Raw genomic sequence first — 25,516 nt, 5'->3', positions numbered from 1 at the left:
CGAAGCTCTGTAAACATCCCAGTCTTAGTCTTCTAATGTCAAAAATATTTTGACACTTAAAAAAAAAAAATAAAAATAAAAAGTTTCAAACAGTTACAGAGATTGATCAGTGGATTGCGTGGCTAAATGCGTGGGTCAGACATGGGGGATTAGCTCAAATGGTAGAGCGCTCGCTTAGCATGCGAGAGGTAGCGGGATCGATGCCCGCATCCTCCAAAAACTTTTTGACTTTTTCAAACATCTTTTTAGCTAATGCTCATGGCACTCTTAGCCAAGCCAAAGAGTTGCACACACCCAGCTTTGCCAATCCTTCGATAGCTCAGCTGGTAGAGCGGAGGACTGTAGTAGAACAATTGGCAATCCTTAGGTCGCTGGTTCGATTCCGGCTCGAAGGACATTTTTTTGGGGGGTATGTTTTCATTTGGGATGTTTCAAGCTGCTGAAACACACACACTTCCGCTGACCCCTACTCTTAACACTAGAAACACCCTTTCCAGAGAGGTCTCCCGTCAACATTGGGACTTTAAAACAGGCACAGAGACCAAGCTTTCAGTTGAGAGCACATCTAAGGCTCGCCAAAGAACCACCTTTAGCTGTGACGTGCAACCAAATCAAAAAGGGGACCTCGTCCCTGGGTGGGCTTGAACCACCAACCTTTCGGTCAACAGCCGAACGCGCTAACCGATTGCGCCACAGAGACAACGGTGCTGCATGCTCGTGACTAGGCACAAGCGAAAACCCAAATGCTGGTCTCCAGGTGGACTTCAGCCCATAACAATCGGCTTTTAAGCTAAACTTGCTGAAACGGCAGAGACCGCCTTCCCACTAGCAGCTTGACAGGAACCAGAGGGTAGTTATGCTTCTCATCTCCTTTACAGACAGAAGCAGAGTGGCGCAGCGGAAGCGTGCTGGGCCCATAACCCAGAGGTCGATGGATCGAAACCATCCTCTGCTAAGCAATCAATTTTACTGTTTCCACCATTGTAATTGAGGCAAGTTCGTTTCTAGGCCAACGCATTGTTCCTCTTCTTTGGAGGTGTTTTAAGGTCTTTGTGAACGAATTTTGCTCTTCATGATAGCAGAAGTAGTCAGTCTAAGCCATGCGAATCACAGACGTCACCGACATCACCGACATCACAGCTGTCAAAGAATTGTTGGTGGTATAGTGGTAAGCATAGCTGCCTTCCAAGCAGTTGACCCGGGTTCGATTCCCGGCCAACGCATTTCTTTCAAGGTTTTGTCACCTGTCTCCTATGCTTGCTCTTTCATGGTAAAAAATTTTGCAGCTAGAAGCACCCTTTCAGCTCCTTACATTACAATGCTCCTCCCATTACAATGCTCCTCCCAAAAGGGTCCCATGGCTCTAGAGTCTCATCTGCTACATAACAACTTTCTTGTCCTAAGTATTAAGCCACGCGAAGCTCTGTAAACATCCCAGTCTTAGTCTTCTAATGTCAAAAATATTTTGACACTTAAAAAAAAAAAAAAAAAGTTTCAAACAGTTACAGAGATTGATCAGTGGATTGCGTGGCTAAATGCGTGGGTCAGACATGGGGGATTAGCTCAAATGGTAGAGCGCTCGCTTAACATGCGAGAGGTAGCGGGATCGATGCCCGCATCCTCCAAAAACTTTTTGACTTTTTCAAACATCTTTTTAGCTAATGCTCATGGCACTCTTAGCCAAGCCAAAGAGTTGCACACACCCGGCTTTGCCAATCCTTCGATAGCTCAGCTGGTAGAGTGGAGGACTGTAGTAGAACAATCGGCAATCCTTAGGTCGCTGGTTCGATTCCGGCTCGAAGGACATTTTTTTGGGGGGTATGTTTTCATTTGGGATGTTTCAAGATGCTGAAAAACACACACTTCCGCTGACCCCTGCTCTTAACACTAGAAACACCCTTTCCAGAGAGGTCTCCCGTCAACATTGGGACTTTAAAACAGGCACAGAGACCAAGCTTTCAGTTGAGAGCACATCTAAGGCTCGCCAAAGAACCACCTTTAGCTGTGACGTGCAACCAAATCAAAAAGGGGACCTCGTCCCTGGGTGGGCTTGAACCACCAACCTTTCGGTTAACAGCCGAACGCGCTAACCGATTGCGCCACAGAGACAACGGTGCTGCATGCTCGTGACTAGGCACAAGCGAAAACCCAAATGCTGGTCTCCAGGTGGACTTCAGCCCATAACAATCGGCTTTTAAGCTAAACTTGCTGAAACGGCAGAGACCGCCTTCCCGCTAGCAGCTTGACAGGAACCAGAGGGTAGTTATGCTTCTCATCTCCTTTACAGACAGAAGCAGAGTGGCGCAGCGGAAGCGTGCTGGGCCCATAACCCAGAGGTCGATGGATCGAAACCATCCTCTGCTAAGCAATCAATTTTACTGTTTCCACCATTGTAATTGAGGCAAGTTCGTTTCTAGGCCAACGCATTGTTCCTCTTCTTTGGAGGTGTTTTAAGGTCTTTGTGAACGAATTTTGCTCTTCATGATAGCAGAAGTAGTCAGTCTAAGCCATGCGAATCACAGACGTCACCGACATCACCGACATCACAGCTGTCAAAGAAGCGTTGGTGGTATAGTGGTAAGCATAGCTGCCTTCCAAGCAGTTGACCCGGGTTCGATTCCCGGCCAACGCATTTCTTTCAAGGTTTTGTCACCTGTCTCCTATGCTTGCTCTTTCATGGTAAAAAATTTTGCAGCTAGAAGCACCCTTTCAGCTCCTTACATTACAATGCTCCTCCCATTACAATGCTCCTCCCAAAAGGGTCCCATGGCTCTAGAGCCTCATCTGCTACATAACAACTTTCTTGTCCTAAGTATTAAGCCACGCGAAGCTCTGTAAACATCCCAGTCTTAGTCTTCTAATGTCAAAAATATTTTGACACTTAAAAAAAAAAAATAAAAAAAAAAAGTTTCAAACAGTTACAGAGATTGATCAGTGGATTGCGTGGCTAAATGCGTGGGTCAGACATGGGGGATTAGCTCAAATGGTAGAGCGCTCGCTTAGCATGCGAGAGGTAGCGGGATCGATGCCCGCATCCTCCAAAAACTTTTTGACTTTTTCAAACATCTTTTTAGCTAATGCTCATGGCACTCTTAGCCAAGCCAAAGAGTTGCACACACCCAGCTTTGCCAATCCTTCGATAGCTCAGCTGGTAGAGCGGAGGACTGTAGTAGAACAATTGGCAATCCTTAGGTCGCTGGTTCGATTCCGGCTCGAAGGACATTTTTTTGGGGGGTATGTTTTCATTTGGGATGTTTCAAGCTGCTGAAACACACACACTTCCGCTGACCCCTACTCTTAACACTAGAAACACCCTTTCCAGAGAGGTCTCCCGTCAACATTGGGACTTTAAAACAGGCACAGAGACCAAGCTTTCAGTTGAGAGCACATCTAAGGCTCGCCAAAGAACCACCTTTAGCTGTGACGTGCAACCAAATCAAAAAGGGGACCTCGTCCCTGGGTGGGCTTGAACCACCAACCTTTCGGTTAACAGCCGAACGCGCTAACCGATTGCGCCACAGAGACAACGGTGCTGCATGCTCGTGACTAGGCACAAGCGAAAACCCAAATGCTGGTCTCCAGGTGGACTTCAGCCCATAACAATCGGCTTTTAAGCTAAACTTGCTGAAACGGCAGAGACCGCCTTCCCACTAGCAGCTTGACAGGAACCAGAGGGTAGTTATGCTTCTCATCTCCTTTACAGACAGAAGCAGAGTGGCGCAGCGGAAGCGTGCTGGGCCCATAACCCAGAGGTCGATGGATCGAAACCATCCTCTGCTAAGCAATCAATTTTACTGTTTCCACCATTGTAATTGAGGCAAGTTCGTTTCTAGGCCAACGCATTGTTCCTCTTCTTTGGAGGTGTTTTAAGGTCTTTGTGAACGAATTTTGCTCTTCATGATAGCAGAAGTAGTCAGTCTAAGCCATGCGAATCACAGACGTCACCGACATCACCGACATCACAGCTGTCAAAGAAGCGTTGGTGGTATAGTGGTAAGCATAGCTGCCTTCCAAGCAGTTGACCCGGGTTCGATTCCCGGCCAACGCATTTCTTTCAAGGTTTTGTCACCTGTCTCCTATGCTTGCTCTTTCATGGTAAAAAATTTTGCAGCTAGAAGCACCCTTTCAGCTCCTTACATTACAATGCTCCTCCCATTACAATGCTCCTCCCAAAAGGGTCCCATGGCTCTAGAGTCTCATCTGCTACATAACAACTTTCTTGTCCTAAGTATTAAGCCACGCGAAGCTCTGTAAACATCCCAGTCTTAGTCTTCTAATGTCAAAAATATTTTGACACTTAAAAAAAAAAATAAAAAAAAAAAGTTTCAAACAGTTACAGAGATTGATCAGTGGATTGCGTGGCTAAATGCGTGGGTCAGACATGGGGGATTAGCTCAAATGGTAGAGCGCTCGCTTAGCATGCGAGAGGTAGCGGGATCGATGCCCGCATCCTCCAAAAACTTTTTGACTTTTTCAAACATCTTTTTAGCTTATGCTCATGGCACTCTTAGCCAAGCCAAAGAGTTGCACACACCCAGCTTTGCCAATCCTTCGATAGCTCAGCTGGTAGAGCGGAGGACTGTAGTAGAACAATTGGCAATCCTTAGGTCGCTGGTTCGATTCCGGCTCGAAGGACATTTTTTTGGGGGGTATGTTTTCATTTGGGATGTTTCAAGCTGCTGAAACACACACACTTCCGCTGACCCCTACTCTTAACACTAGAAACACCCTTTCCAGAGAGGTCTCCCGTCAACATTGGGACTTTAAAACAGGCACAGAGACCAAGCTTTCAGTTGAGAGCACATCTAAGGCTCGCCAAAGAACCACCTTTAGCTGTGACGTGCAACCAAATCAAAAAGGGGACCTCGTCCCTGGGTGGGCTTGAACCACCAACCTTTCGGTTAACAGCCGAACGCGCTAACCGATTGCGCCACAGAGACAACGGTGCTGCATGCTCGTGACTAGGCACAAGCGAAAACCCAAATGCTGGTCTCCAGGTGGACTTCAGCCCATAACAATCGGCTTTTAAGCTAAACTTGCTGAAACGGCAGAGACCGCCTTCCCACTAGCAGCTTGACAGGAACCAGAGGGTAGTTATGCTTCTCATCTCCTTTACAGACAGAAGCAGAGTGGCGCAGCGGAAGCGTGCTGGGCCCATAACCCAGAGGTCGATGGATCGAAACCATCCTCTGCTAAGCAATCAATTTTACTGTTTCCACCATTGTAATTGAGGCAAGTTCGTTTCTAGGCCAACGCATTGTTCCTCTTCTTTGGAGGTGTTTTAAGGTCTTTGTGAACGAATTTTGCTCTTCATGATAGCAGAAGTAGTCAGTCTAAGCCATGCGAATCACAGACGTCACCGACATCACCGACATCACAGCTGTCAAAGAAGCGTTGGTGGTATAGTGGTAAGCATAGCTGCCTTCCAAGCAGTTGACCCGGGTTCGATTCCCGGCCAACGCATTTCTTTCAAGGTTTTGTCACCTGTCTCCTATGCTTGCTCTTTCATGGTAAAAAATTTTGCAGCTAGAAGCACCCTTTCAGCTCCTTACATTACAATGCTCCTCCCATTACAATGCTCCTCCCAAAAGGGTCCCATGGCTCTAGAGTCTCATCTGCTACATAACAACTTTCTTGTCCTAAGTATTAAGCCACGCGAAGCTCTGTAAACATCCCAGTCTTAGTCTTCTAATGTCAAAAATATTTTGACACTTAAAAAAAAAAAAAAAAAGTTTCAAACAGTTACAGAGATTGATCAGTGGATTGCGTGGCTAAATGCGTGGGTCAGACATGGGGGATTAGCTCAAATGGTAGAGCGCTCGCTTAGCATGCGAGAGGTAGCGGGATCGATGCCCGCATCCTCCAAAAACTTTTTGACTTTTTCAAACATCTTTTTAGCTAATGCTCATGGCACTCTTAGCCAAGCCAAAGAGTTGCACACACCCAGCTTTGCCAATCCTTCGATAGCTCAGCTGGTAGAGCGGAGGACTGTAGTAGAACAATCGGCAATCCTTAGGTCGCTGGTTCGATTCCGGCTCGAAGGACATTTTTTTGGGGGGTATGTTTTCATTTGGGATGTTTCAAGATGCTGAAAAACACACACTTCCGCTGACCCCTGCTCTTAACACTAGAAACACCCTTTCCAGAGAGGTCTCCCGTCAACATTGGGACTTTAAAACAGGCACAGAGACCAAGCTTTCAGTTGAGAGCACATCTAAGGCTCGCCAAAGAACCACCTTTAGCTGTGACGTGCAACCAAATCAAAAAGGGGACCTCGTCCCTGGGTGGGCTTGAACCACCAACCTTTCGGTTAACAGCCGAACGCGCTAACCGATTGCGCCACAGAGACAACGGTGCTGCATGCTCGTGACTAGGCACAAGCGAAAACCCAAATGCTGGTCTCCAGGTGGACTTCAGCCCATAACAATCGGCTTTTAAGCTAAACTTGCTGAAACGGCAGAGACCGCCTTCCCGCTAGCAGCTTGACAGGAACCAGAGGGTAGTTATGCTTCTCATCTCCTTTACAGACAGAAGCAGAGTGGCGCAGCGGAAGCGTGCTGGGCCCATAACCCAGAGGTCGATGGATCGAAACCATCCTCTGCTAAGCAATCAATTTTACTGTTTCCACCATTGTAATTGAGGCAAGTTCGTTTCTAGGCCAACGCATTGTTCCTCTTCTTTGGAGGTGTTTTAAGGTCTTTGTGAACGAATTTTGCTCTTCATGATAGCAGAAGTAGTCAGTCTAAGCCATGCGAATCACAGACGTCACCGACATCACCGACATCACAGCTGTCAAAGAAGCGTTGGTGGTATAGTGGTAAGCATAGCTGCCTTCCAAGCAGTTGACCCGGGTTCGATTCCCGGCCAACGCATTTCTTTCAAGGTTTTGTCACCTGTCTCCTATGCTTGCTCTTTCATGGTAAAAAATTTTGCAGCTAGAAGCACCCTTTCAGCTCCTTACATTACAATGCTCCTCCCATTACAATGCTCCTCCCAAAAGGGTCCCATGGCTCTAGAGCCTCATCTGCTACATAACAACTTTCTTGTCCTAAGTATTAAGCCACGCGAAGCTCTGTAAACATCCCAGTCTTAGTCTTCTAATGTCAAAAATATTTTGACACTTAAAAAAAAAAAAAAAAAGTTTCAAACAGTTACAGAGATTGATCAGTGGATTGCGTGGCTAAATGCGTGGGTCAGACATGGGGGATTAGCTCAAATGGTAGAGCGCTCGCTTAGCATGCGAGAGGTAGCGGGATCGATGCCCGCATCCTCCAAAAACTTTTTGACTTTTTCAAACATCTTTTTAGCTAATGCTCATGGCACTCTTAGCCAAGCCAAAGAGTTGCACACACCCAGCTTTGCCAATCCTTCGATAGCTCAGCTGGTAGAGCGGAGGACTGTAGTAGAACAATTGGCAATCCTTAGGTCGCTGGTTCGATTCCGGCTCGAAGGACATTTTTTTGGGGGGTATGTTTTCATTTGGGATGTTTCAAGCTGCTGAAACACACACACTTCCGCTGACCCCTACTCTTAACACTAGAAACACCCTTTCCAGAGAGGTCTCCCGTCAACATTGGGACTTTAAAACAGGCACAGAGACCAAGCTTTCAGTTGAGAGCACATCTAAGGCTCGCCAAAGAACCACCTTTAGCTGTGACGTGCAACCAAATCAAAAAGGGGACCTCGTCCCTGGGTGGGCTTGAACCACCAACCTTTCGGTTAACAGCCGAACGCGCTAACCGATTGCGCCACAGAGACAACGGTGCTGCATGCTCGTGACTAGGCACAAGCGAAAACCCAAATGCTGGTCTCCAGGTGGACTTCAGCCCATAACAATCGGCTTTTAAGCTAAACTTGCTGAAACGGCAGAGACCGCCTTCCCGCTAGCAGCTTGACAGGAACCAGAGGGTAGTTATGCTTCTCATCTCCTTTACAGACAGAAGCAGAGTGGCGCAGCGGAAGCGTGCTGGGCCCATAACCCAGAGGTCGATGGATCGAAACCATCCTCTGCTAAGCAATCAATTTTACTGTTTCCACCATTGTAATTGAGGCAAGTTCGTTTCTAGGCCAACGCATTGTTCCTCTTCTTTGGAGGTGTTTTAAGGTCTTTGTGAACGAATTTTGCTCTTCATGATAGCAGAAGTAGTCAGTCTAAGCCATGCGAATCACAGACGTCACCGACATCACCGACATCACAGCTGTCAAAGAAGCGTTGGTGGTATAGTGGTAAGCATAGCTGCTTTCCAAGCAGTTGACCCGGGTTCGATTCCCGGCCAACGCATTTCTTTCAAGGTTTTGTCACCTGTCTCCTATGCTTGCTCTTTCATGGTAAAAAATTTTGCAGCTAGAAGCACCCTTTCAGCTCCTTACATTACAATGCTCCTCCCATTACAATGCTCCTCCCAAAAGGGTCCCATGGCTCTAGAGCCTCATCTGCTACATAACAACTTTCTTGTCCTAAGTATTAAGCCACGCGAAGCTCTGTAAACATCCCAGTCTTAGTCTTCTAATGTCAAAAATATTTTGACACTTAAAAAAAAAAAAAAAAAAAAAAAAAAAGTTTCAAACAGTTACAGAGATTGATCAGTGGATTGCGTGGCTAAATGCGTGGGTCAGACATGGGGGATTAGCTCAAATGGTAGAGCGCTCGCTTAGCATGCGAGAGGTAGCGGGATCGATGCCCGCATCCTCCAAAAACTTTTTGACTTTTTCAAACATCTTTTTAGCTAATGCTCATGGCACTCTTAGCCAAGCCAAAGAGTTGCACACACCCGGCTTTGCCAATCCTTCGATAGCTCAGCTGGTAGAGCGGAGGACTGTAGTAGAACAATCGGCAATCCTTAGGTCGCTGGTTCGATTCCGGCTCGAAGGACATTTTTTTGGGGGGTATGTTTTCATTTGGGATGTTTCAAGATGCTGAAAAACACACACTTCCGCTGACCCCTGCTCTTAACACTAGAAACACCCTTTCCAGAGAGGTCTCCCGTCAACATTGGGACTTTAAAACAGGCACAGAGACCAAGCTTTCAGTTGAGAGCACATCTAAGGCTCGCCAAAGAACCACCTTTAGCTGTGACGTGCAACCAAATCAAAAAGGGGACCTCGTCCCTGGGTGGGCTTGAACCACCAACCTTTCGGTTAACAGCCGAACGCGCTAACCGATTGCGCCACAGAGACAACGGTGCTGCATGCTCGTGACTAGGCACAAGCGAAAACCCAAATGCTGGTCTCCAGGTGGACTTCAGCCCATAACAATCGGCTTTTAAGCTAAACTTGCTGAAACGGCAGAGACCGCCTTCCCGCTAGCAGCTTGACAGGAACCAGAGGGTAGTTATGCTTCTCATCTCCTTTACAGACAGAAGCAGAGTGGCGCAGCGGAAGCGTGCTGGGCCCATAACCCAGAGGTCGATGGATCGAAACCATCCTCTGCTAAGCAATCAATTTTACTGTTTCCACCATTGTAATTGAGGCAAGTTCGTTTCTAGGCCAACGCATTGTTCCTCTTCTTTGGAGGTGTTTTAAGGTCTTTGTGAACGAATTTTGCTCTTCATGATAGCAGAAGTAGTCAGTCTAAGCCATGCGAATCACAGACGTCACCGACATCACCGACATCACCGACATCACAGCTGTCAAAGAAGCGTTGGTGGTATAGTGGTAAGCATAGCTGCTTTCCAAGCAGTTGACCCGGGTTCGATTCCCGGCCAACGCATTTCTTTCAAGGTTTTGTCACCTGTCTCCTATGCTTGCTCTTTCATGGTAAAAAATTTTGCAGCTAGAAGCACCCTTTCAGCTCCTTACATTACAATGCTCCTCCCATTACAATGCTCCTCCCAAAAGGGTCCCATGGCTCTAGAGCCTCATCTGCTACATAACAACTTTCTTGTCCTAAGTATTAAGCCACGCGAAGCTCTGTAAACATCCCAGTCTTAGTCTTCTAATGTCAAAAATATTTTGACACTTAAAAAAAAAAAAAAAAAGTTTCAAACAGTTACAGAGATTGATCAGTGGATTGCGTGGCTAAATGCGTGGGTCAGACATGGGGGATTAGCTCAAATGGTAGAGCGCTCGCTTAGCATGCGAGAGGTAGCGGGATCGATGCCCGCATCCTCCAAAAACTTTTTGACTTTTTCAAACATCTTTTTAGCTAATGCTCATGGCACTCTTAGCCAAGCCAAAGAGTTGCACACACCCGGCTTTGCCAATCCTTCGATAGCTCAGCTGGTAGAGCGGAGGACTGTAGTAGAACAATCGGCAATCCTTAGGTCGCTGGTTCGATTCCGGCTCGAAGGACATTTTTTTGGGGGGTATGTTTTCATTTGGGATGTTTCAAGATGCTGAAAAACACACACTTCCGCTGACCCCTGCTCTTAACACTAGAAACACCCTTTCCAGAGAGGTCTCCCGTCAACATTGGGACTTTAAAACAGGCACAGAGACCAAGCTTTCAGTTGAGAGCACATCTAAGGCTCGCCAAAGAACCACCTTTAGCTGTGACGTGCAACCAAATCAAAAAGGGGACCTCGTCCCTGGGTGGGCTTGAACCACCAACCTTTCGGTTAACAGCCGAACGCGCTAACCGATTGCGCCACAGAGACAACGGTGCTGCATGCTCGTGACTAGGCACAAGCGAAAACCCAAATGCTGGTCTCCAGGTGGACTTCAGCCCATAACAATCGGCTTTTAAGCTAAACTTGCTGAAACGGCAGAGACCGCCTTCCCGCTAGCAGCTTGACAGGAACCAGAGGGTAGTTATGCTTCTCATCTCCTTTACAGACAGAAGCAGAGTGGCGCAGCGGAAGCGTGCTGGGCCCATAACCCAGAGGTCGATGGATCGAAACCATCCTCTGCTAAGCAATCAATTTTACTGTTTCCACCATTGTAATTGAGGCAAGTTCGTTTCTAGGCCAACGCATTGTTCCTCTTCTTTGGAGGTGTTTTAAGGTCTTTGTGAACGAATTTTGCTCTTCATGATAGCAGAAGTAGTCAGTCTAAGCCATGCGAATCACAGACGTCACCGACATCACCGACATCACAGCTGTCAAAGAAGCGTTGGTGGTATAGTGGTAAGCATAGCTGCTTTCCAAGCAGTTGACCCGGGTTCGATTCCCGGCCAACGCATTTCTTTCAAGGTTTTGTCACCTGTCTCCTATGCTTGCTCTTTCATGGTAAAAAATTTTGCAGCTAGAAGCACCCTTTCAGCTCCTTACATTACAATGCTCCTCCCATTACAATGCTCCTCCCAAAAGGGTCCCATGGCTCTAGAGCCTCATCTGCTACATAACAACTTTCTTGTCCTAAGTATTAAGCCACGCGAAGCTCTGTAAACATCCCAGTCTTAGTCTTCTAATGTCAAAAATATTTTGACACTTAAAAAAAAAAAAAAAAAAAAAAAAAAGTTTCAAACAGTTACAGAGATTGATCAGTGGATTGCGTGGCTAAATGCGTGGGTCAGACATGGGGGATTAGCTCAAATGGTAGAGCGCTCGCTTAGCATGCGAGAGGTAGCGGGATCGATGCCCGCATCCTCCAAAAACTTTTTGACTTTTTCAAACATCTTTTTAGCTAATGCTCATGGCACTCTTAGCCAAGCCAAAGAGTTGCACACACCCGGCTTTGCCAATCCTTCGATAGCTCAGCTGGTAGAGCGGAGGACTGTAGTAGAACAATCGGCAATCCTTAGGTCGCTGGTTCGATTCCGGCTCGAAGGACATTTTTTTGGGGGGTATGTTTTCATTTGGGATGTTTCAAGATGCTGAAAAACACACACTTCCGCTGACCCCTGCTCTTAACACTAGAAACACCCTTTCCAGAGAGGTCTCCCGTCAACATTGGGACTTTAAAACAGGCACAGAGACCAAGCTTTCAGTTGAGAGCACATCTAAGGCTCGCCAAAGAACCACCTTTAGCTGTGACGTGCAACCAAATCAAAAAGGGGACCTCGTCCCTGGGTGGGCTTGAACCACCAACCTTTCGGTTAACAGCCGAACGCGCTAACCGATTGCGCCACAGAGACAACAGTGCTGCATGCTCGTGACTAGGCACAAGCGAAAACCCAAATGCTGGTCTCCAGGTGGACTTCAGCCCATAACAATCGGCTTTTAAGCTAAACTTGCTGAAACGGCAGAGACCGCCTTCCCGCTAGCAGCTTGACAGGAACCAGAGGGTAGTTATGCTTCTCATCTCCTTTACAGACAGAAGCAGAGTGGCGCAGCGGAAGCGTGCTGGGCCCATAACCCAGAGGTCGATGGATCGAAACCATCCTCTGCTAAGCAATCAATTTTACTGTTTCCACCATTGTAATTGAGGCAAGTTCGTTTCTAGGCCAACGCATTGTTCCTCTTCTTTGGAGGTGTTTTAAGGTCTTTGTGAACGAATTTTGCTCTTCATGATAGCAGAAGTAGTCAGTCTAAGCCATGCGAATCACAGACGTCACCGACATCACCGACATCACAGCTGTCAAAGAAGCGTTGGTGGTATAGTGGTAAGCATAGCTGCTTTCCAAGCAGTTGACCCGGGTTCGATTCCCGGCCAACGCATTTCTTTCAAGGTTTTGTCACCTGTCTCCTATGCTTGCTCTTTCATGGTAAAAAATTTTGCAGCTAGAAGCACCCTTTCAGCTCCTTACATTACAATGCTCCTCCCATTACAATGCTCCTCCCAAAAGGGTCCCATGGCTCTAGAGCCTCATCTGCTACATAACAACTTTCTTGTCCTAAGTATTAAGCCACGCGAAGCTCTGTAAACATCCCAGTCTTAGTCTTCTAATGTCAAAAATATTTTGACACTTAAAAAAAAAAAAAAAAAAAAAAAAAAAAGTTTCAAACAGTTACAGAGATTGATCAGTGGATTGCGTGGCTAAATGCGTGGGTCAGACATGGGGGATTAGCTCAAATGGTAGAGCGCTCGCTTAGCATGCGAGAGGTAGCGGGATCGATGCCCGCATCCTCCAAAAACTTTTTGACTTTTTCAAACATCTTTTTAGCTAATGCTCATGGCACTCTTAGCCAAGCCAAAGAGTTGCACACACCCGGCTTTGCCAATCCTTCGATAGCTCAGCTGGTAGAGCGGAGGACTGTAGTAGAACAATCGGCAATCCTTAGGTCGCTGGTTCGATTCCGGCTCGAAGGACATTTTTTTGGGGGGTATGTTTTCATTTGGGATGTTTCAAGATGCTGAAAAACACACACTTCCGCTGACCCCTGCTCTTAACACTAGAAACACCCTTTCCAGAGAGGTCTCCCGTCAACATTGGGACTTTAAAACAGGCACAGAGACCAAGCTTTCAGTTGAGAGCACATCTAAGGCTCGCCAAAGAACCACCTTTAGCTGTGACGTGCAACCAAATCAAAAAGGGGACCTCGTCCCTGGGTGGGCTTGAACCACCAACCTTTCGGTTAACAGCCGAACGCGCTAACCGATTGCGCCACAGAGACAACGGTGCTGCATGCTCGTGACTAGGCACAAGCGAAAACCCAAATGCTGGTCTCCAGGTGGACTTCAGCCCATAACAATCGGCTTTTAAGCTAAACTTGCTGAAACGGCAGAGACCGCCTTCCCGCTAGCAGCTTGACAGGAACCAGAGGGTAGTTATGCTTCTCATCTCCTTTACAGACAGAAGCAGAGTGGCGCAGCGGAAGCGTGCTGGGCCCATAACCCAGAGGTCGATGGATCGAAACCATCCTCTGCTAAGCAATCAATTTTACTGTTTCCACCATTGTAATTGAGGCAAGTTCGTTTCTAGGCCAACGCATTGTTCCTCTTCTTTGGAGGTGTTTTAAGGTCTTTGTGAACGAATTTTGCTCTTCATGATAGCAGAAGTAGTCAGTCTAAGCCATGCGAATCACAGACGTCACCGACATCACCGACATCACAGCTGTCAAAGAAGCGTTGGTGGTATAGTGGTAAGCATAGCTGCTTTCCAAGCAGTTGACCCGGGTTCGATTCCCGGCCAACGCATTTCTTTCAAGGTTTTGTCACCTGTCTCCTATGCTTGCTCTTTCATGGTAAAAAATTTTGCAGCTAGAAGCACCCTTTCAGCTCCTTACATTACAATGCTCCTCCCATTACAATGCTCCTCCCAAAAGGGTCCCATGGCTCTAGAGCCTCATCTGCTACATAACAACTTTCTTGTCCTAAGTATTAAGCCACGCGAAGCTCTGTAAACATCCCAGTCTTAGTCTTCTAATGTCAAAAATATTTTGACACTTAAAAAAAAAAAAAAAAAGTTTCAAACAGTTACAGAGATTGATCAGTGGATTGCGTGGCTAAATGCGTGGGTCAGACATGGGGGATTAGCTCAAATGGTAGAGCGCTCGCTTAGCATGCGAGAGGTAGCGGGATCGATGCCCGCATCCTCCAAAAACTTTTTGACTTTTTCAAACATCTTTTTAGCTAATGCTCATGGCACTCTTAGCCAAGCCAAAGAGTTGCACACACCCGGCTTTGCCAATCCTTCGATAGCTCAGCTGGTAGAGCGGAGGACTGTAGTAGAACAATCGGCAATCCTTAGGTCGCTGGTTCGATTCCGGCTCGAAGGACATTTTTTTGGGGGGTATGTTTTCATTTGGGATGTTTCAAGATGCTGAAAAACACACACTTCCGCTGACCCCTGCTCTTAACACTAGAAACACCCTTTCCAGAGAGGTCTCCCGTCAACATTGGGACTTTAAAACAGGCACAGAGACCAAGCTTTCAGTTGAGAGCACATCTAAGGCTCGCCAAAGAACCACCTTTAGCTGTGACGTGCAACCAAATCAAAAAGGGGACCTCGTCCCTGGGTGGGCTTGAACCACCAACCTTTCGGTTAACAGCCGAACGCGCTAACCGATTGCGCCACAGAGACAACGGTGCTGCATGCTCGTGACTAGGCACAAGCGAAAACCCAAATGCTGGTCTCCAGGTGGACTTCAGCCCATAACAATCGGCTTTTAAGCTAAACTTGCTGAAACGGCAGAGACCGCCTTCCCGCTAGCAGCTTGACAGGAACCAGAGGGTAGTTATGCTTCTCATCTCCTTTACAGACAGAAGCAGAGTGGCGCAGCGGAAGCGTGCTGGGCCCATAACCCAGAGGTCGATGGATCGAAACCATCCTCTGCTAAGCAATCAATTTTACTGTTTCCACCATTGTAATTGAGGCAAGTTCGTTTCTAGGCCAACGCATTGTTCCTCTTCTTTGGAGGTGTTTTAAGGTCTTTGTGAACGAATTTTGCTCTTCATGATAGCAGAAGTAGTCAGTCTAAGCCATGCGAATCACAGACGTCACCGACATCACCGACATCACAGCTGTCAAAGAAGCGTTGGTGGTATAGTGGTAAGCATAGCTGCTTTCCAAGCAGTTGACCCGGGTTCGATTCCCGGCCAACGCATTTCTTTCAAGGTTTTGTCACCTGTCTCCTATGCTTGCTCTTTCATGGTAAAAAATTTTGCAGCTAGAAGCACCCTTTCAGCTCCTTACATTACAATGCTCCTCCCATTACAATGCTCCTCCCAAAAGGGTCCCATGGCTCTAGAGCCTCATCTGCTACATAACAACTTTCTTGTCCTAAGTATTAAGCCACGCGAAGCTCTGTAAACATCCCAGTCTTAGTCTTCTAATGTCAAAAATATTTTGACACTTAAAAAAAAAAAAAAAAAAAAAAAAAAGTTTCAAACAGTTACAGAGATTGATCAGTGGATTGCGTGGCTAAATGCGTGGGTCAGACATGGGGGATTAGCTCAAATGGTAGAGCGCTCGCTTAGCATGCGAGAGGTAGCGGGATCGATGCCCGCATCCTCCAAAAACTTTTTGACTTTTTCAAACATCTTTTTAGCTAATGCTCATGGCACTCTTAGCCAAGCCAAAGAGTTGCACACACCCGGCTTTGCCAATCCTTCGATAGCTCAGCTGGTAGAGCGGAGGACTGTAGTAGAACAATCGGCAATCCTTAGGTCGCTGGTTCGATTCCGGCTCGAAGGACATTTTTTTGGGGGGTATGTTTTCATTTGGGATGTTTCAAGATGCTGAAAAACACACACTTCCGCTGACCCCTGCTCTTAACACTAGAAACACCCTTTCCAGAGAGGTCTCCCGTCAACATTGGGACTTTAAAACAGGCACAGAGACCAAGCTTTCAGTTGAGAGCACATCTAAGGCTCGCCAAAGAACCACCTTTAGCTGTGACGTGCAACCAAATCAAAAAGGGGACCTCGTCCCTGGGTGGGCTTGAACCACCAACCTTTCGGTTAACAGCCGAACGCGCTAACCGATTGCGCCACAGAGACAACAGTGCTGCATGCTCGTGACTAGGCACAAGCGAAAACCCAAATGCTGGTCTCCAGGTGGACTTCAGCCCATAACAATCGGCTTTTAAGCTAAACTTGCTGAAACGGCAGAGACCGCCTTCCCGCTAGCAGCTTGACAGGAACCAGAGGGTAGTTATGCTTCTCATCTCCTTTACAGACAGAAGCAGAGTGGCGCAGCGGAAGCGTGCTGGGCCCATAACCCAGAGGTCGATGGATCGAAACCATCCTCTGCTAAGCAATCAATTTTACTGTTTCCACCATTGTAATTGAGGCAAGTTCGTTTCTAGGCCAACGCATTGTTCCTCTTCTTTGGAGGTGTTTTAAGGTCTTTGTGAACGAATTTTGCTCTTCATGATAGCAGAAGTAGTCAGTCTAAGCCATGCGAATCACAGACGTCACCGACATCACCGACATCACAGCTGTCAAAGAAGCGTTGGTGGTATAGTGGTAAGCATAGCTGCTTTCCAAGCAGTTGACCCGGGTTCGATTCCCGGCCAACGCATTTCTTTCAAGGTTTTGTCACCTGTCTCCTATGCTTGCTCTTTCATGGTAAAAAATTTTGCAGCTAGAAGCACCCTTTCAGCTCCTTACATTACAATGCTCCTCCCATTACAATGCTCCTCCCAAAAGGGTCCCATGGCTCTAGAGCCTCATCTGCTACATAACAACTTTCTTGTCCTAAGTATTAAGCCACGCGAAGCTCTGTAAACATCCCAGTCTTAGTCTTCTAATGTCAAAAATATTTTGACACTTAAAAAAAAAAAAAAAAAAAAAAAAAAGTTTCAAACAGTTACAGAGATTGATCAGTGGATTGCGTGGCTAAATGCGTGGGTCAGACATGGGGGATTAGCTCAAATGGTAGAGCGCTCGCTTAGCATGCGAGAGGTAGCGGGATCGATGCCCGCATCCTCCAAAAACTTTTTGACTTTTTCAAACATCTTTTTAGCTAATGCTCATGGCACTCTTAGCCAAGCCAAAGAGTTGCACACACCCGGCTTTGCCAATCCTTCGATAGCTCAGCTGGTAGAGCGGAGGACTGTAGTAGAACAATCGGCAATCCTTAGGTCGCTGGTTCGATTCCGGCTCGAAGGACATTTTTTTGGGGGGTATGTTTTCATTTGGGATGTTTCAAGATGCTGAAAAACACACACTTCCGCTGACCCCTGCTCTTAACACTAGAAACACCCTTTCCAGAGAGGTCTCCCGTCAACATTGGGACTTTAAAACAGGCACAGAGACCAAGCTTTCAGTTGAGAGCACATCTAAGGCTCGCCAAAGAACCACCTTTAGCTGTGACGTGCAACCAAATCAAAAAGGGGACCTCGTCCCTGGGTGGGCTTGAACCACCAACCTTTCGGTTAACAGCCGAACGCGCTAACCGATTGCGCCACAGAGACAACAGTGCTGCATGCTCGTGACTAGGCACAAGCGAAAACCCAAATGCTGGTCTCCAGGTGGACTTCAGCCCATAACAATCGGCTTTTAAGCTAAACTTGCTGAAACGGCAGAGACCGCCTTCCCGCTAGCAGCTTGACAGGAACCAGAGGGTAGTTATGCTTCTCATCTCCTTTACAGACAGAAGCAGAGTGGCGCAGCGGAAGCGTGCTGGGCCCATAACCCAGAGGTCGATGGATCGAAACCATCCTCTGCTAAGCAATCAATTTTACTGTTTCCACCATTGTAATTGAGGCAAGTTCGTTTCTAGGCCAACGCATTGTTCCTCTTCTTTGGAGGTGTTTTAAGGTCTTTGTGAACGAATTTTGCTCTTCATGATAGCAGAAGTAGTCAGTCTAAGCCATGCGAATCACAGACGTCACCGACATCACCGACATCACAGCTGTCAAAGAAGCGTTGGTGGTATAGTGGTAAGCATAGCTGCTTTCCAAGCAGTTGACCCGGGTTCGATTCCCGGCCAACGCATTTCTTTCAAGGTTTTGTCACCTGTCTCCTATGCTTGCTCTTTCATGGTAAAAAATTTTGCAGCTAGAAGCACCCTTTCAGCTCCTTACATTACAATGCTCCTCCCATTACAATGCTCCTCCCAAAAGGGTCCCATGGCTCTAGAGCCTCATCTGCTACATAACAACTTTCTTGTCCTAAGTATTAAGCCACGCGAAGCTCTGTAAACATCCCAGTCTTAGTCTTCTAATGTCAAAAATATTTTGACACTTAAAAAAAAAAAAAAAAAAAAAAAAAAAAGTTTCAAACAGTTACAGAGATTGATCAGTGGATTGCGTGGCTAAATGCGTGGGTCAGACATGGGGGATTAGCTCAAATGGTAGAGCGCTCGCTTAGCATGCGAGAGGTAGCGGGATCGATGCCCGCATCCTCCAAAAACTTTTTGACTTTTTCAAACATCTTTTTAGCTAATGCTCATGGCACTCTTAGCCAAGCCAAAGAGTTGCACACACCCGGCTTTGCCAATCCTTCGATAGCTCAGCTGGTAGAGCGGAGGACTGTAGTAGAACAATCGGCAATCCTTAGGTCGCTGGTTCGATTCCGGCTCGAAGGACATTTTTTTGGGGGGTATGTTTTCATTTGGGATGTTTCAAGATGCTGAAAAACACACACTTCCGCTGACCCCTGCTCTTAACACTAGAAACACCCTTTCCAGAGAGGTCTCCCGTCAACATTGGGACTTTAAAACAGGCACAGAGACCAAGCTTTCAGTTGAGAGCACATCTAAGGCTCGCCAAAGAACCACCTTTAGCTGTGACGTGCAACCAAATCAAAAAGGGGACCTCGTCCCTGGGTGGGCTTGAACCACCAACCTTTCGGTTAACAGCCGAACGCGCTAACCGATTGCGCCACAGAGACAACGGTGCTGCATGCTCGTGACTAGGCACAAGCGAAAACCCAAATGCTGGTCTCCAGGTGGACTTCAGCCCATAACAATCGGCTTTTAAGCTAAACTTGCTGAAACGGCAGAGACCGCCTTCCCGCTAGCAGCTTGACAGGAACCAGAGGGTAGTTATGCTTCTCATCTCCTTTACAGACAGAAGCAGAGTGGCGCAGCGGAAGCGTGCTGGGCCCATAACCCAGAGGTCGATGGATCGAAACCATCCTCTGCTAAGCAATCAATTTTACTGTTTCCACCATTGTAATTGAGGCAAGTTCGTTTCTAGGCCAACGCATTGTTCCTCTTCTTTGGAGGTGTTTTAAGGTCTTTGTGAACGAATTTTGCTCTTCATGATAGCAGAAGTAGTCAGTCTAAGCCATGCGAATCACAGACGTCACCGACATCACCGACATCACAGCTGTCAAAGAAGCGTTGGTGGTATAGTGGTAAGCATAGCTGCTTTCCAAGCAGTTGACCCGGGTTCGATTCCCGGCCAACGCATTTCTTTCAAGGTTTTGTCACCTGTCTCCTATGCTTGCTCTTTCATGGTAAAAAATTTTGCAGCTAGAAGCACCCTTTCAGCTCCTTACATTACAATGCTCCTCCCATTACAATGCTCCTCCCAAAAGGGTCCCATGGCTCTAGAGCCTCATCTGCTACATAACAACTTTCTTGTCCTAAGTATTAAGCCACGCGAAGCTCTGTAAACATCCCAGTCTTAGTCTTCTAATGTCAAAAATATTTTGACACTTAAAAAAAAAAAAAAAAAAAAAAAAAAGTTTCAAACAGTTACAGAGATTGATCAGTGGATTGCGTGGCTAAATGCGTGGGTCAGACATGGGGGATTAGCTCAAATGGTAGAGCGCTCGCTTAGCATGCGAGAGGTAGCGGGATCGATGCCCGCATCCTCCAAAAACTTTTTGACTTTTTCAAACATCTTTTTAGCTAATGCTCATGGCACTCTTAGCCAAGCCAAAGAGTTGCACACACCCGGCTTTGCCAATCCTTCGATAGCTCAGCTGGTAGAGCGGAGGACTGTAGTAGAACAATCGGCAATCCTTAGGTCGCTGGTTCGATTCCGGCTCGAAGGACATTTTTTTGGGGGGTATGTTTTCATTTGGGATGTTTCAAGATGCTGAAAAACACACACTTCCGCTGACCCCTGCTCTTAACACTAGAAACACCCTTTCCAGAGAGGTCTCCCGTCAACATTGGGACTTTAAAACAGGCACAGAGACCAAGCTTTCAGTTGAGAGCACATCTAAGGCTCGCCAAAGAACCACCTTTAGCTGTGACGTGCAACCAAATCAAAAAGGGGACCTCGTCCCTGGGTGGGCTTGAACCACCAACCTTTCGGTTAACAGCCGAACGCGCTAACCGATTGCGCCACAGAGACAACAGTGCTGCATGCTCGTGACTAGGCACAAGCGAAAACCCAAATGCTGGTCTCCAGGTGGACTTCAGCCCATAACAATCGGCTTTTAAGCTAAACTTGCTGAAACGGCAGAGACCGCCTTCCCGCTAGCAGCTTGACAGGAACCAGAGGGTAGTTATGCTTCTCATCTCCTTTACAGACAGAAGCAGAGTGGCGCAGCGGAAGCGTGCTGGGCCCATAACCCAGAGGTCGATGGATCGAAACCATCCTCTGCTAAGCAATCAATTTTACTGTTTCCACCATTGTAATTGAGGCAAGTTCGTTTCTAGGCCAACGCATTGTTCCTCTTCTTTGGAGGTGTTTTAAGGTCTTTGTGAACGAATTTTGCTCTTCATGATAGCAGAAGTAGTCAGTCTAAGCCATGCGAATCACAGACGTCACCGACATCACCGACATCACAGCTGTCAAAGAAGCGTTGGTGGTATAGTGGTAAGCATAGCTGCTTTCCAAGCAGTTGACCCGGGTTCGATTCCCGGCCAACGCATTTCTTTCAAGGTTTTGTCACCTGTCTCCTATGCTTGCTCTTTCATGGTAAAAAATTTTGCAGCTAGAAGCACCCTTTCAGCTCCTTACATTACAATGCTCCTCCCATTACAATGCTCCTCCCAAAAGGGTCCCATGGCTCTAGAGCCTCATCTGCTACATAACAACTTTCTTGTCCTAAGTATTAAGCCACGCGAAGCTCTGTAAACATCCCAGTCTTAGTCTTCTAATGTCAAAAATATTTTGACACTTAAAAAAAAAAAAAAAAAAAAAAAAAAAAGTTTCAAACAGTTACAGAGATTGATCAGTGGATTGCGTGGCTAAATGCGTGGGTCAGACATGGGGGATTAGCTCAAATGGTAGAGCGCTCGCTTAGCATGCGAGAGGTAGCGGGATCGATGCCCGCATCCTCCAAAAACTTTTTGACTTTTTCAAACATCTTTTTAGCTAATGCTCATGGCACTCTTAGCCAAGCCAAAGAGTTGCACACACCCGGCTTTGCCAATCCTTCGATAGCTCAGCTGGTAGAGCGGAGGACTGTAGTAGAACAATCGGCAATCCTTAGGTCGCTGGTTCGATTCCGGCTCGAAGGACATTTTTTTGGGGGGTATGTTTTCATTTGGGATGTTTCAAGATGCTGAAAAACACACACTTCCGCTGACCCCTGCTCTTAACACTAGAAACACCCTTTCCAGAGAGGTCTCCCGTCAACATTGGGACTTTAAAACAGGCACAGAGACCAAGCTTTCAGTTGAGAGCACATCTAAGGCTCGCCAAAGAACCACCTTTAGCTGTGACGTGCAACCAAATCAAAAAGGGGACCTCGTCCCTGGGTGGGCTTGAACCACCAACCTTTCGGTTAACAGCCGAACGCGCTAACCGATTGCGCCACAGAGACAACGGTGCTGCATGCTCGTGACTAGGCACAAGCGAAAACCCAAATGCTGGTCTCCAGGTGGACTTCAGCCCATAACAATCGGCTTTTAAGCTAAACTTGCTGAAACGGCAGAGACCGCCTTCCCGCTAGCAGCTTGACAGGAACCAGAGGGTAGTTATGCTTCTCATCTCCTTTACAGACAGAAGCAGAGTGGCGCAGCGGAAGCGTGCTGGGCCCATAACCCAGAGGTCGATGGATCGAAACCATCCTCTGCTAAGCAATCAATTTTACTGTTTCCACCATTGTAATTGAGGCAAGTTCGTTTCTAGGCCAACGCATTGTTCCTCTTCTTTGGAGGTGTTTTAAGGTCTTTGTGAACGAATTTTGCTCTTCATGATAGCAGAAGTAGTCAGTCTAAGCCATGCGAATCACAGACGTCACCGACATCACCGACATCACAGCTGTCAAAGAAGCGTTGGTGGTATAGTGGTAAGCATAGCTGCTTTCCAAGCAGTTGACCCGGGTTCGATTCCCGGCCAACGCATTTCTTTCAAGGTTTTGTCACCTGTCTCCTATGCTTGCTCTTTCATGGTAAAAAATTTTGCAGCTAGAAGCACCCTTTCAGCTCCTTACATTACAATGCTCCTCCCATTACAATGCTCCTCCCAAAAGGGTCCCATGGCTCTAGAGCCTCATCTGCTACATAACAACTTTCTTGTCCTAAGTATTAAGCCACGCGAAGCTCTGTAAACATCCCAGTCTTAGTCTTCTAATGTCAAAAATATTTTGACACTTAAAAAAAAAAAAAAAAAAAAAAAAAAGTTTCAAACAGTTACAGAGATTGATCAGTGGATTGCGTGGCTAAATGCGTGGGTCAGACATGGGGGATTAGCTCAAATGGTAGAGCGCTCGCTTAGCATGCGAGAGGTAGCGGGATCGATGCCCGCATCCTCCAAAAACTTTTTGACTTTTTCAAACATCTTTTTAGCTAATGCTCATGGCACTCTTAGCCAAGCCAAAGAGTTGCACACACCCGGCTTTGCCAATCCTTCGATAGCTCAGCTGGTAGAGCGGAGGACTGTAGTAGAACAATCGGCAATCCTTAGGTCGCTGGTTCGATTCCGGCTCGAAGGACATTTTTTTGGGGGGTATGTTTTCATTTGGGATGTTTCAAGATGCTGAAAAACACACACTTCCGCTGACCCCTGCTCTTAACACTAGAAACACCCTTTCCAGAGAGGTCTCCCGTCAACATTGGGACTTTAAAACAGGCACAGAGACCAAGCTTTCAGTTGAGAGCACATCTAAGGCTCGCCAAAGAACCACCTTTAGCTGTGACGTGCAACCAAATCAAAAAGGGGACCTCGTCCCTGGGTGGGCTTGAACCACCAACCTTTCGGTTAACAGCCGAACGCGCTAACCGATTGCGCCACAGAGACAACAGTGCTGCATGCTCGTGACTAGGCACAAGCGAAAACCCAAATGCTGGTCTCCAGGTGGACTTCAGCCCATAACAATCGGCTTTTAAGCTAAACTTGCTGAAACGGCAGAGACCGCCTTCCCGCTAGCAGCTTGACAGGAACCAGAGGGTAGTTATGCTTCTCATCTCCTTTACAGACAGAAGCAGAGTGGCGCAGCGGAAGCGTGCTGGGCCCATAACCCAGAGGTCGATGGATCGAAACCATCCTCTGCTAAGCAATCAATTTTACTGTTTCCACCATTGTAATTGAGGCAAGTTCGTTTCTAGGCCAACGCATTGTTCCTCTTCTTTGGAGGTGTTTTAAGGTCTTTGTGAACGAATTTTGCTCTTCATGATAGCAGAAGTAGTCAGTCTAAGCCATGCGAATCACAGACGTCACCGACATCACCGACATCACAGCTGTCAAAGAAGCGTTGGTGGTATAGTGGTAAGCATAGCTGCTTTCCAAGCAGTTGACCCGGGTTCGATTCCCGGCCAACGCATTTCTTTCAAGGTTTTGTCACCTGTCTCCTATGCTTGCTCTTTCATGGTAAAAAATTTTGCAGCTAGAAGCACCCTTTCAGCTCCTTACATTACAATGCTCCTCCCATTACAATGCTCCTCCCAAAAGGGTCCCATGGCTCTAGAGCCTCATCTGCTACATAACAACTTTCTTGTCCTAAGTATTAAGCCACGCGAAGCTCTGTAAACATCCCAGTCTTAGTCTTCTAATGTCAAAAATATTTTGACACTTAAAAAAAAAAAAAAAAAAAAAAAAAAAAGTTTCAAACAGTTACAGAGATTGATCAGTGGATTGCGTGGCTAAATGCGTGGGTCAGACATGGGGGATTAGCTCAAATGGTAGAGCGCTCGCTTAGCATGCGAGAGGTAGCGGGATCGATGCCCGCATCCTCCAAAAACTTTTTGACTTTTTCAAACATCTTTTTAGCTAATGCTCATGGCACTCTTAGCCAAGCCAAAGAGTTGCACACACCCGGCTTTGCCAATCCTTCGATAGCTCAGCTGGTAGAGCGGAGGACTGTAGTAGAACAATCGGCAATCCTTAGGTCGCTGGTTCGATTCCGGCTCGAAGGACATTTTTTTGGGGGGTATGTTTTCATTTGGGATGTTTCAAGATGCTGAAAAACACACACTTCCGCTGACCCCTGCTCTTAACACTAGAAACACCCTTTCCAGAGAGGTCTCCCGTCAACATTGGGACTTTAAAACAGGCACAGAGACCAAGCTTTCAGTTGAGAGCACATCTAAGGCTCGCCAAAGAACCACCTTTAGCTGTGACGTGCAACCAAATCAAAAAGGGGACCTCGTCCCTGGGTGGGCTTGAACCACCAACCTTTCGGTTAACAGCCGAACGCGCTAACCGATTGCGCCACAGAGACAACGGTGCTGCATGCTCGTGACTAGGCACAAGCGAAAACCCAAATGCTGGTCTCCAGGTGGACTTCAGCCCATAACAATCGGCTTTTAAGCTAAACTTGCTGAAACGGCAGAGACCGCCTTCCCGCTAGCAGCTTGACAGGAACCAGAGGGTAGTTATGCTTCTCATCTCCTTTACAGACAGAAGCAGAGTGGCGCAGCGGAAGCGTGCTGGGCCCATAACCCAGAGGTCGATGGATCGAAACCATCCTCTGCTAAGCAATCAATTTTACTGTTTCCACCATTGTAATTGAGGCAAGTTCGTTTCTAGGCCAACGCATTGTTCCTCTTCTTTGGAGGTGTTTTAAGGTCTTTGTGAACGAATTTTGCTCTTCATGATAGCAGAAGTAGTCAGTCTAAGCCATGCGAATCACAGACGTCACCGACATCACCGACATCACAGCTGTCAAAGAAGCGTTGGTGGTATAGTGGTAAGCATAGCTGCTTTCCAAGCAGTTGACCCGGGTTCGATTCCCGGCCAACGCATTTCTTTCAAGGTTTTGTCACCTGTCTCCTATGCTTGCTCTTTCATGGTAAAAAATTTTGCAGCTAGAAGCACCCTTTCAGCTCCTTACATTACAATGCTCCTCCCATTACAATGCTCCTCCCAAAAGGGTCCCATGGCTCTAGAGCCTCATCTGCTACATAACAACTTTCTTGTCCTAAGTATTAAGCCACGCGAAGCTCTGTAAACATCCCAGTCTT

The 25,516-nt window shown here is 47.0% G+C and overlaps 70 non-coding genes across 70 annotated transcripts; 52 read left to right on the top strand and 18 right to left on the bottom strand.

The window, feature by feature from the left end:
• Window positions 1-143: 143 nt before the first annotated feature.
• TRNAA-AGC (transfer RNA alanine (anticodon AGC)) lies at window positions 144-216 on the top strand. The gene has a single exon. It is a non-coding gene; the product is annotated as a tRNA-Ala (tRNA).
• A 92-nt stretch (window positions 217-308) lies between these two features.
• On the top strand, window positions 309-395 carry TRNAY-GUA (transfer RNA tyrosine (anticodon GUA)). Its single transcript is given in 2 exon segments — window positions 309-345; window positions 360-395. It is a non-coding gene; the product is annotated as a tRNA-Tyr (tRNA).
• Window positions 396-626: 231 nt separating this feature from the next.
• TRNAN-GUU (transfer RNA asparagine (anticodon GUU)) lies at window positions 627-700 on the bottom strand. Its single transcript has one exon. It is a non-coding gene; the product is annotated as a tRNA-Asn (tRNA).
• Window positions 701-1,717: 1,017 nt separating this feature from the next.
• TRNAY-GUA (transfer RNA tyrosine (anticodon GUA)) lies at window positions 1,718-1,804 on the top strand. Its single transcript is given in 2 exon segments — window positions 1,718-1,754; window positions 1,769-1,804. It is a non-coding gene; the product is annotated as a tRNA-Tyr (tRNA).
• Window positions 1,805-2,035: 231 nt separating this feature from the next.
• Window positions 2,036-2,109, bottom strand: TRNAN-GUU (transfer RNA asparagine (anticodon GUU)). Its single transcript has one exon. It is a non-coding gene; the product is annotated as a tRNA-Asn (tRNA).
• Window positions 2,110-2,560: 451 nt separating this feature from the next.
• TRNAG-UCC (transfer RNA glycine (anticodon UCC)) lies at window positions 2,561-2,632 on the top strand. Its single transcript has one exon. It is a non-coding gene; the product is annotated as a tRNA-Gly (tRNA).
• Window positions 2,633-2,968: 336 nt separating this feature from the next.
• On the top strand, window positions 2,969-3,041 carry TRNAA-AGC (transfer RNA alanine (anticodon AGC)). Its single transcript has one exon. It is a non-coding gene; the product is annotated as a tRNA-Ala (tRNA).
• Window positions 3,042-3,133: 92 nt separating this feature from the next.
• TRNAY-GUA (transfer RNA tyrosine (anticodon GUA)) lies at window positions 3,134-3,220 on the top strand. Its single transcript is given in 2 exon segments — window positions 3,134-3,170; window positions 3,185-3,220. It is a non-coding gene; the product is annotated as a tRNA-Tyr (tRNA).
• Window positions 3,221-3,451: 231 nt separating this feature from the next.
• TRNAN-GUU (transfer RNA asparagine (anticodon GUU)) lies at window positions 3,452-3,525 on the bottom strand. Its single transcript has one exon. It is a non-coding gene; the product is annotated as a tRNA-Asn (tRNA).
• A 451-nt stretch (window positions 3,526-3,976) lies between these two features.
• Window positions 3,977-4,048, top strand: TRNAG-UCC (transfer RNA glycine (anticodon UCC)). Its single transcript has one exon. It is a non-coding gene; the product is annotated as a tRNA-Gly (tRNA).
• A 335-nt stretch (window positions 4,049-4,383) lies between these two features.
• Window positions 4,384-4,456, top strand: TRNAA-AGC (transfer RNA alanine (anticodon AGC)). Its single transcript has one exon. It is a non-coding gene; the product is annotated as a tRNA-Ala (tRNA).
• Window positions 4,457-4,548: 92 nt separating this feature from the next.
• TRNAY-GUA (transfer RNA tyrosine (anticodon GUA)) lies at window positions 4,549-4,635 on the top strand. Its single transcript is given in 2 exon segments — window positions 4,549-4,585; window positions 4,600-4,635. It is a non-coding gene; the product is annotated as a tRNA-Tyr (tRNA).
• A 231-nt stretch (window positions 4,636-4,866) lies between these two features.
• Window positions 4,867-4,940, bottom strand: TRNAN-GUU (transfer RNA asparagine (anticodon GUU)). The gene has a single exon. It is a non-coding gene; the product is annotated as a tRNA-Asn (tRNA).
• A 451-nt stretch (window positions 4,941-5,391) lies between these two features.
• On the top strand, window positions 5,392-5,463 carry TRNAG-UCC (transfer RNA glycine (anticodon UCC)). Its single transcript has one exon. It is a non-coding gene; the product is annotated as a tRNA-Gly (tRNA).
• A 329-nt stretch (window positions 5,464-5,792) lies between these two features.
• Window positions 5,793-5,865, top strand: TRNAA-AGC (transfer RNA alanine (anticodon AGC)). The gene has a single exon. It is a non-coding gene; the product is annotated as a tRNA-Ala (tRNA).
• A 92-nt stretch (window positions 5,866-5,957) lies between these two features.
• TRNAY-GUA (transfer RNA tyrosine (anticodon GUA)) lies at window positions 5,958-6,044 on the top strand. Its single transcript is given in 2 exon segments — window positions 5,958-5,994; window positions 6,009-6,044. It is a non-coding gene; the product is annotated as a tRNA-Tyr (tRNA).
• Window positions 6,045-6,275: 231 nt separating this feature from the next.
• TRNAN-GUU (transfer RNA asparagine (anticodon GUU)) lies at window positions 6,276-6,349 on the bottom strand. Its single transcript has one exon. It is a non-coding gene; the product is annotated as a tRNA-Asn (tRNA).
• Window positions 6,350-6,800: 451 nt separating this feature from the next.
• Window positions 6,801-6,872, top strand: TRNAG-UCC (transfer RNA glycine (anticodon UCC)). Its single transcript has one exon. It is a non-coding gene; the product is annotated as a tRNA-Gly (tRNA).
• A 329-nt stretch (window positions 6,873-7,201) lies between these two features.
• TRNAA-AGC (transfer RNA alanine (anticodon AGC)) lies at window positions 7,202-7,274 on the top strand. The gene has a single exon. It is a non-coding gene; the product is annotated as a tRNA-Ala (tRNA).
• A 92-nt stretch (window positions 7,275-7,366) lies between these two features.
• TRNAY-GUA (transfer RNA tyrosine (anticodon GUA)) lies at window positions 7,367-7,453 on the top strand. Its single transcript is given in 2 exon segments — window positions 7,367-7,403; window positions 7,418-7,453. It is a non-coding gene; the product is annotated as a tRNA-Tyr (tRNA).
• A 231-nt stretch (window positions 7,454-7,684) lies between these two features.
• TRNAN-GUU (transfer RNA asparagine (anticodon GUU)) lies at window positions 7,685-7,758 on the bottom strand. The gene has a single exon. It is a non-coding gene; the product is annotated as a tRNA-Asn (tRNA).
• A 451-nt stretch (window positions 7,759-8,209) lies between these two features.
• Window positions 8,210-8,281, top strand: TRNAG-UCC (transfer RNA glycine (anticodon UCC)). The gene has a single exon. It is a non-coding gene; the product is annotated as a tRNA-Gly (tRNA).
• A 339-nt stretch (window positions 8,282-8,620) lies between these two features.
• On the top strand, window positions 8,621-8,693 carry TRNAA-AGC (transfer RNA alanine (anticodon AGC)). The gene has a single exon. It is a non-coding gene; the product is annotated as a tRNA-Ala (tRNA).
• A 92-nt stretch (window positions 8,694-8,785) lies between these two features.
• Window positions 8,786-8,872, top strand: TRNAY-GUA (transfer RNA tyrosine (anticodon GUA)). The gene is given in 2 exon segments: window positions 8,786-8,822; window positions 8,837-8,872. It is a non-coding gene; the product is annotated as a tRNA-Tyr (tRNA).
• A 231-nt stretch (window positions 8,873-9,103) lies between these two features.
• TRNAN-GUU (transfer RNA asparagine (anticodon GUU)) lies at window positions 9,104-9,177 on the bottom strand. Its single transcript has one exon. It is a non-coding gene; the product is annotated as a tRNA-Asn (tRNA).
• Window positions 9,178-9,637: 460 nt separating this feature from the next.
• Window positions 9,638-9,709, top strand: TRNAG-UCC (transfer RNA glycine (anticodon UCC)). Its single transcript has one exon. It is a non-coding gene; the product is annotated as a tRNA-Gly (tRNA).
• Window positions 9,710-10,038: 329 nt separating this feature from the next.
• On the top strand, window positions 10,039-10,111 carry TRNAA-AGC (transfer RNA alanine (anticodon AGC)). Its single transcript has one exon. It is a non-coding gene; the product is annotated as a tRNA-Ala (tRNA).
• Window positions 10,112-10,203: 92 nt separating this feature from the next.
• On the top strand, window positions 10,204-10,290 carry TRNAY-GUA (transfer RNA tyrosine (anticodon GUA)). The gene is given in 2 exon segments: window positions 10,204-10,240; window positions 10,255-10,290. It is a non-coding gene; the product is annotated as a tRNA-Tyr (tRNA).
• Window positions 10,291-10,521: 231 nt separating this feature from the next.
• On the bottom strand, window positions 10,522-10,595 carry TRNAN-GUU (transfer RNA asparagine (anticodon GUU)). The gene has a single exon. It is a non-coding gene; the product is annotated as a tRNA-Asn (tRNA).
• A 451-nt stretch (window positions 10,596-11,046) lies between these two features.
• Window positions 11,047-11,118, top strand: TRNAG-UCC (transfer RNA glycine (anticodon UCC)). Its single transcript has one exon. It is a non-coding gene; the product is annotated as a tRNA-Gly (tRNA).
• A 338-nt stretch (window positions 11,119-11,456) lies between these two features.
• On the top strand, window positions 11,457-11,529 carry TRNAA-AGC (transfer RNA alanine (anticodon AGC)). The gene has a single exon. It is a non-coding gene; the product is annotated as a tRNA-Ala (tRNA).
• Window positions 11,530-11,621: 92 nt separating this feature from the next.
• TRNAY-GUA (transfer RNA tyrosine (anticodon GUA)) lies at window positions 11,622-11,708 on the top strand. The gene is given in 2 exon segments: window positions 11,622-11,658; window positions 11,673-11,708. It is a non-coding gene; the product is annotated as a tRNA-Tyr (tRNA).
• A 231-nt stretch (window positions 11,709-11,939) lies between these two features.
• Window positions 11,940-12,013, bottom strand: TRNAN-GUU (transfer RNA asparagine (anticodon GUU)). Its single transcript has one exon. It is a non-coding gene; the product is annotated as a tRNA-Asn (tRNA).
• Window positions 12,014-12,464: 451 nt separating this feature from the next.
• Window positions 12,465-12,536, top strand: TRNAG-UCC (transfer RNA glycine (anticodon UCC)). Its single transcript has one exon. It is a non-coding gene; the product is annotated as a tRNA-Gly (tRNA).
• Window positions 12,537-12,876: 340 nt separating this feature from the next.
• TRNAA-AGC (transfer RNA alanine (anticodon AGC)) lies at window positions 12,877-12,949 on the top strand. Its single transcript has one exon. It is a non-coding gene; the product is annotated as a tRNA-Ala (tRNA).
• Window positions 12,950-13,041: 92 nt separating this feature from the next.
• Window positions 13,042-13,128, top strand: TRNAY-GUA (transfer RNA tyrosine (anticodon GUA)). Its single transcript is given in 2 exon segments — window positions 13,042-13,078; window positions 13,093-13,128. It is a non-coding gene; the product is annotated as a tRNA-Tyr (tRNA).
• A 231-nt stretch (window positions 13,129-13,359) lies between these two features.
• On the bottom strand, window positions 13,360-13,433 carry TRNAN-GUU (transfer RNA asparagine (anticodon GUU)). The gene has a single exon. It is a non-coding gene; the product is annotated as a tRNA-Asn (tRNA).
• A 451-nt stretch (window positions 13,434-13,884) lies between these two features.
• On the top strand, window positions 13,885-13,956 carry TRNAG-UCC (transfer RNA glycine (anticodon UCC)). Its single transcript has one exon. It is a non-coding gene; the product is annotated as a tRNA-Gly (tRNA).
• A 329-nt stretch (window positions 13,957-14,285) lies between these two features.
• TRNAA-AGC (transfer RNA alanine (anticodon AGC)) lies at window positions 14,286-14,358 on the top strand. The gene has a single exon. It is a non-coding gene; the product is annotated as a tRNA-Ala (tRNA).
• A 92-nt stretch (window positions 14,359-14,450) lies between these two features.
• TRNAY-GUA (transfer RNA tyrosine (anticodon GUA)) lies at window positions 14,451-14,537 on the top strand. The gene is given in 2 exon segments: window positions 14,451-14,487; window positions 14,502-14,537. It is a non-coding gene; the product is annotated as a tRNA-Tyr (tRNA).
• Window positions 14,538-14,768: 231 nt separating this feature from the next.
• Window positions 14,769-14,842, bottom strand: TRNAN-GUU (transfer RNA asparagine (anticodon GUU)). The gene has a single exon. It is a non-coding gene; the product is annotated as a tRNA-Asn (tRNA).
• A 451-nt stretch (window positions 14,843-15,293) lies between these two features.
• On the top strand, window positions 15,294-15,365 carry TRNAG-UCC (transfer RNA glycine (anticodon UCC)). The gene has a single exon. It is a non-coding gene; the product is annotated as a tRNA-Gly (tRNA).
• Window positions 15,366-15,703: 338 nt separating this feature from the next.
• Window positions 15,704-15,776, top strand: TRNAA-AGC (transfer RNA alanine (anticodon AGC)). Its single transcript has one exon. It is a non-coding gene; the product is annotated as a tRNA-Ala (tRNA).
• A 92-nt stretch (window positions 15,777-15,868) lies between these two features.
• Window positions 15,869-15,955, top strand: TRNAY-GUA (transfer RNA tyrosine (anticodon GUA)). The gene is given in 2 exon segments: window positions 15,869-15,905; window positions 15,920-15,955. It is a non-coding gene; the product is annotated as a tRNA-Tyr (tRNA).
• A 231-nt stretch (window positions 15,956-16,186) lies between these two features.
• TRNAN-GUU (transfer RNA asparagine (anticodon GUU)) lies at window positions 16,187-16,260 on the bottom strand. Its single transcript has one exon. It is a non-coding gene; the product is annotated as a tRNA-Asn (tRNA).
• Window positions 16,261-16,711: 451 nt separating this feature from the next.
• TRNAG-UCC (transfer RNA glycine (anticodon UCC)) lies at window positions 16,712-16,783 on the top strand. Its single transcript has one exon. It is a non-coding gene; the product is annotated as a tRNA-Gly (tRNA).
• A 338-nt stretch (window positions 16,784-17,121) lies between these two features.
• On the top strand, window positions 17,122-17,194 carry TRNAA-AGC (transfer RNA alanine (anticodon AGC)). The gene has a single exon. It is a non-coding gene; the product is annotated as a tRNA-Ala (tRNA).
• A 92-nt stretch (window positions 17,195-17,286) lies between these two features.
• TRNAY-GUA (transfer RNA tyrosine (anticodon GUA)) lies at window positions 17,287-17,373 on the top strand. The gene is given in 2 exon segments: window positions 17,287-17,323; window positions 17,338-17,373. It is a non-coding gene; the product is annotated as a tRNA-Tyr (tRNA).
• A 231-nt stretch (window positions 17,374-17,604) lies between these two features.
• Window positions 17,605-17,678, bottom strand: TRNAN-GUU (transfer RNA asparagine (anticodon GUU)). Its single transcript has one exon. It is a non-coding gene; the product is annotated as a tRNA-Asn (tRNA).
• Window positions 17,679-18,129: 451 nt separating this feature from the next.
• On the top strand, window positions 18,130-18,201 carry TRNAG-UCC (transfer RNA glycine (anticodon UCC)). Its single transcript has one exon. It is a non-coding gene; the product is annotated as a tRNA-Gly (tRNA).
• A 340-nt stretch (window positions 18,202-18,541) lies between these two features.
• On the top strand, window positions 18,542-18,614 carry TRNAA-AGC (transfer RNA alanine (anticodon AGC)). Its single transcript has one exon. It is a non-coding gene; the product is annotated as a tRNA-Ala (tRNA).
• A 92-nt stretch (window positions 18,615-18,706) lies between these two features.
• TRNAY-GUA (transfer RNA tyrosine (anticodon GUA)) lies at window positions 18,707-18,793 on the top strand. Its single transcript is given in 2 exon segments — window positions 18,707-18,743; window positions 18,758-18,793. It is a non-coding gene; the product is annotated as a tRNA-Tyr (tRNA).
• Window positions 18,794-19,024: 231 nt separating this feature from the next.
• Window positions 19,025-19,098, bottom strand: TRNAN-GUU (transfer RNA asparagine (anticodon GUU)). Its single transcript has one exon. It is a non-coding gene; the product is annotated as a tRNA-Asn (tRNA).
• A 451-nt stretch (window positions 19,099-19,549) lies between these two features.
• Window positions 19,550-19,621, top strand: TRNAG-UCC (transfer RNA glycine (anticodon UCC)). The gene has a single exon. It is a non-coding gene; the product is annotated as a tRNA-Gly (tRNA).
• Window positions 19,622-19,959: 338 nt separating this feature from the next.
• TRNAA-AGC (transfer RNA alanine (anticodon AGC)) lies at window positions 19,960-20,032 on the top strand. The gene has a single exon. It is a non-coding gene; the product is annotated as a tRNA-Ala (tRNA).
• Window positions 20,033-20,124: 92 nt separating this feature from the next.
• On the top strand, window positions 20,125-20,211 carry TRNAY-GUA (transfer RNA tyrosine (anticodon GUA)). The gene is given in 2 exon segments: window positions 20,125-20,161; window positions 20,176-20,211. It is a non-coding gene; the product is annotated as a tRNA-Tyr (tRNA).
• A 231-nt stretch (window positions 20,212-20,442) lies between these two features.
• Window positions 20,443-20,516, bottom strand: TRNAN-GUU (transfer RNA asparagine (anticodon GUU)). The gene has a single exon. It is a non-coding gene; the product is annotated as a tRNA-Asn (tRNA).
• Window positions 20,517-20,967: 451 nt separating this feature from the next.
• On the top strand, window positions 20,968-21,039 carry TRNAG-UCC (transfer RNA glycine (anticodon UCC)). The gene has a single exon. It is a non-coding gene; the product is annotated as a tRNA-Gly (tRNA).
• Window positions 21,040-21,379: 340 nt separating this feature from the next.
• On the top strand, window positions 21,380-21,452 carry TRNAA-AGC (transfer RNA alanine (anticodon AGC)). Its single transcript has one exon. It is a non-coding gene; the product is annotated as a tRNA-Ala (tRNA).
• A 92-nt stretch (window positions 21,453-21,544) lies between these two features.
• On the top strand, window positions 21,545-21,631 carry TRNAY-GUA (transfer RNA tyrosine (anticodon GUA)). Its single transcript is given in 2 exon segments — window positions 21,545-21,581; window positions 21,596-21,631. It is a non-coding gene; the product is annotated as a tRNA-Tyr (tRNA).
• A 231-nt stretch (window positions 21,632-21,862) lies between these two features.
• Window positions 21,863-21,936, bottom strand: TRNAN-GUU (transfer RNA asparagine (anticodon GUU)). Its single transcript has one exon. It is a non-coding gene; the product is annotated as a tRNA-Asn (tRNA).
• Window positions 21,937-22,387: 451 nt separating this feature from the next.
• On the top strand, window positions 22,388-22,459 carry TRNAG-UCC (transfer RNA glycine (anticodon UCC)). The gene has a single exon. It is a non-coding gene; the product is annotated as a tRNA-Gly (tRNA).
• Window positions 22,460-22,797: 338 nt separating this feature from the next.
• On the top strand, window positions 22,798-22,870 carry TRNAA-AGC (transfer RNA alanine (anticodon AGC)). The gene has a single exon. It is a non-coding gene; the product is annotated as a tRNA-Ala (tRNA).
• A 92-nt stretch (window positions 22,871-22,962) lies between these two features.
• Window positions 22,963-23,049, top strand: TRNAY-GUA (transfer RNA tyrosine (anticodon GUA)). Its single transcript is given in 2 exon segments — window positions 22,963-22,999; window positions 23,014-23,049. It is a non-coding gene; the product is annotated as a tRNA-Tyr (tRNA).
• Window positions 23,050-23,280: 231 nt separating this feature from the next.
• Window positions 23,281-23,354, bottom strand: TRNAN-GUU (transfer RNA asparagine (anticodon GUU)). Its single transcript has one exon. It is a non-coding gene; the product is annotated as a tRNA-Asn (tRNA).
• Window positions 23,355-23,805: 451 nt separating this feature from the next.
• On the top strand, window positions 23,806-23,877 carry TRNAG-UCC (transfer RNA glycine (anticodon UCC)). Its single transcript has one exon. It is a non-coding gene; the product is annotated as a tRNA-Gly (tRNA).
• A 340-nt stretch (window positions 23,878-24,217) lies between these two features.
• TRNAA-AGC (transfer RNA alanine (anticodon AGC)) lies at window positions 24,218-24,290 on the top strand. Its single transcript has one exon. It is a non-coding gene; the product is annotated as a tRNA-Ala (tRNA).
• A 92-nt stretch (window positions 24,291-24,382) lies between these two features.
• Window positions 24,383-24,469, top strand: TRNAY-GUA (transfer RNA tyrosine (anticodon GUA)). Its single transcript is given in 2 exon segments — window positions 24,383-24,419; window positions 24,434-24,469. It is a non-coding gene; the product is annotated as a tRNA-Tyr (tRNA).
• Window positions 24,470-24,700: 231 nt separating this feature from the next.
• TRNAN-GUU (transfer RNA asparagine (anticodon GUU)) lies at window positions 24,701-24,774 on the bottom strand. The gene has a single exon. It is a non-coding gene; the product is annotated as a tRNA-Asn (tRNA).
• A 451-nt stretch (window positions 24,775-25,225) lies between these two features.
• Window positions 25,226-25,297, top strand: TRNAG-UCC (transfer RNA glycine (anticodon UCC)). The gene has a single exon. It is a non-coding gene; the product is annotated as a tRNA-Gly (tRNA).
• Window positions 25,298-25,516: the final 219 nt, after the last annotated feature.

Source organism: Hyla sarda, unplaced genomic scaffold (genome assembly GCF_029499605.1).
Source record: "Hyla sarda isolate aHylSar1 unplaced genomic scaffold, aHylSar1.hap1 scaffold_2104, whole genome shotgun sequence".
Taxonomy (NCBI): domain Eukaryota; kingdom Metazoa; phylum Chordata; class Amphibia; order Anura; family Hylidae; genus Hyla; species Hyla sarda.
The sequence above is the reverse complement of the archived record's forward strand: the minus strand, read 5'-3'. Positions and strand labels throughout refer to the sequence as shown.